At 39.2% G+C, this 2849-nt stretch overlaps 1 long non-coding RNA gene across 1 annotated transcript; it reads right to left on the bottom strand.

The window, feature by feature from the left end:
* Nucleotides 1-746: 746 nt before the first annotated feature.
* LOC116109245 lies at nucleotides 747-2426 on the bottom strand. Its single transcript, XR_004124746.1, has 2 exons — nucleotides 2185-2426; nucleotides 747-2102 (listed from the first exon to the last, which is right to left on the bottom strand). It is a non-coding gene; the product is annotated as an uncharacterized LOC116109245 (long non-coding RNA).
* Between the last annotated feature and the right edge of the window lie 423 nt (nucleotides 2427-2849).

Below are 2849 nucleotides of genomic sequence, written 5' to 3'. Positions count from 1 at the left end.
ACGGAAATACAGATTAGAAGAAGGGTTAAATGCAGCTGCAGACTTCGGGCAGCTCTGATCAGGATTTAATCATTGTCTTGAAAGGAAAAAAGCAATGGAAGCCCTGAGGTTACCATTGGAAAATTTCAGTAGCAATGATCAGATTGATAAAATGGAAAATAATGGGACAGATAAACCACGTGAATTGTTGCAAAACAAGCAAAAAATCAGCAGTGAAAGCCCTGCAGACAAGACGCAGGACCAACCTTCAGGTAACAAAATTGGCAGCCCAGATCAACCGGTTTACAATTATGTCAGAAGAAGATTTTACTATGAGGTATCCAAACCACCCCCAAATGTAACGAATAGTAGCTTTGAAGATTCATCACAAAAGCAGCGAAAAGGGGGTCTCGAGCAAAATGAAAAACAAAAGCCGGGCACAGAAAATCATTGGCAGCAAGCAGGACCACTGTCAAAGATCAATGAGAAGCAAGAAGATGTTCTTAATCAAGCAGGCACAATTGAAGATAATAGATCTGCAGGCGCTAAAATGTGGGGATAGAAAAGGTAACAGTCTGTACTAATTCTGAGAATGTATCTGCAAATATTCTATTTATATTTTATTGTTCTCAGTCTTGCTTGTATTCTATCATTTTGTCTGCAAGTTGCTTAGAAATGAAGCAATTCTTAATGGAACAATCTTGGAACAACTTTAACGTGCAGCATGTTCTAACACATTGTTTTGAAGTAATTCCAAGAGAAATATATTTGTAGACAATTTTTTAGGAGGATTGTTTAAACTTATTAAGTAATACACCAGGGACATCTTCTTTTTAAAACCAACACAATTATTTACATACAAACTCTGAAAGTATGGCTAGTAGGTGGAAGCGTCAGGCCAATACAGGATACAAGCTAAACAGTGGCTCTGACGAACGCAACAGTCCTGCTCAACCAGATTCCAGGAAAAGTTTTTGTGACTGGTGTTGTTACTGGTGTTGTTGTGGCTGTTGTTGTGATGAACAAAGTTCTTCAAAAATTGAGGGTCAAGCTGGGAATGGAAAACAGTCCACAAATACAGAAATGAATGGTGGACAATCTGCAGGTGGCAGCAATACTATTCCAAACAATAAGAGCAGCTCTGGACAGGCATCTGGTCAACAATCTGCAATGGACAACGCCACTACTGCAACAAATAAGAGCAACTCTGGACAGCCGGCCTCTGGTCAACAATCTGCAAATGACATTTCAACAACTGAAAAGAATAAGAGCACCTCTGGACAGGCGTCGGGTCAACAATCTGCAAATGATAATGCGTCTGCAAAAAAACAGAGCAATTTAGGACAGGCCTCGGGTCAATAATCTGCAAATGACAGCGCGGCTAAGGCAAAAACTAAGAGCAGCAGCTCTGGACAGGCATCAGTACAACTAAACCAGAAACGAGAACACAACAGTGAAAGCCCTGGAGTTGGAGAGAAGAGCAAGAAGGATAAACTGCTGGGAACTTCAGGCAGCTCTGATCAGGATTCGGGAAAGAAAACTGGTGGCACAGAACAGGCGGTTCACAATTCTTCACTAAAAGGAGCTGTTAGACAAGAAGACACAAAGAAAAATGGCAAGGATCTCAATCCCCGGAAGGAAAACAATAGTAGCTTAGACCATTCATCAAAAGAGCAGCCAAAGGGTCCACCACTGAAGAATGAGAAGGATAAATTGCTGGGAACCTCAGGCAGCTCTGATCAGGATTTGGGAAAGAAAACTGGTGGCACAAAACAGCCGGTTCACGATTCTTTACCAAAGGGAGATGTTAACAATGGCAAGGATCTCAATCCCCAGAAGGGAAACAATAGTAACCCTGAACGTTCATTGGAAGAGCAGCCAAAAGGTCCACAACTGAAGATTGAGAAACAAAAGGATTTTGGTAAGCAACCGGGTTTTAAGAACGAAGATAATACAAATATGGACACAGCCTTCCGAAAATAGTGAGCAGTGCTCGAAATCCATCATCAGAGCAGCAAAAAGATGTTCCCAAGCAAGCAAAGAACATCGAAAACCAAATAAACACAAGAACAAGCTCTCCAGTAATTGCAAATTCTAGCAGCCTTGGACAAGGTGGACAAATCCTGTCACAGGAACAACAAAATAGTGTCACCAAGCTAGAGGGCATCAAGAAAGATGATAAAAACCCAGTGCCAAGTCACGTACGAGCAGAAAACAGCATTGGAGGGGCATCATAACAGCAGCAAAAGATAGTTGGATAGACAAGATAGCTGCTATGGAGGTTATAGTAGCTCTGGACAGCAAGCAATTATCTCACAGTCAAATAAACGAAAAGGAATTCGCGAGCAGGAAGATGTCAACACGAAGGATAAGTTTGGTTCCTGAAATTCCCTTGTACATAAAGATTAACTTGTTTCAATACTTTCTTTTGGTGGTATTATATATATCTTTTGTTTTTTCAGAAATAAAGAAATGTATCTGGTTTGTACATCAAACAATCTCTTTATAAATCTTGATTGCGTAGTTTTTATGAAGTAAGCAGATTATGTAGACAAATCTAATCGTCCTTGTGGAGGCATCTTTTGATTCATACTTTTGCAAAAGCTAAATGTTCTGGAGTGCTTTTTATGCTACACAGCTAAATTACTTTAGAAAGGTTAAAAGAAATTGCTTGAGATAAAGTAAAATGATGCAAAAGAAATTTCCAAAAGGTTATTATTACTTTATGTAGTGTTTTCCTACTCATAATGAGAGAAATTCTTAACGAACATCGATGCAATTATTTTTATCATTGCAACTCCCGTTGCTTTATGACTGATAATTTAAGAATATTGAAGTTAATACATCTGTATATATTATTTTTAGTTCTG

This window comes from Pistacia vera, unplaced genomic scaffold (genome assembly GCF_008641045.1).
Source record: "Pistacia vera cultivar Batoury unplaced genomic scaffold, PisVer_v2 Contig576, whole genome shotgun sequence".
Classification (NCBI taxonomy): Eukaryota; Viridiplantae; Streptophyta; class Magnoliopsida; order Sapindales; family Anacardiaceae; genus Pistacia; species Pistacia vera.
This window is presented reverse-complemented; position numbering and strand designations above follow the sequence as displayed.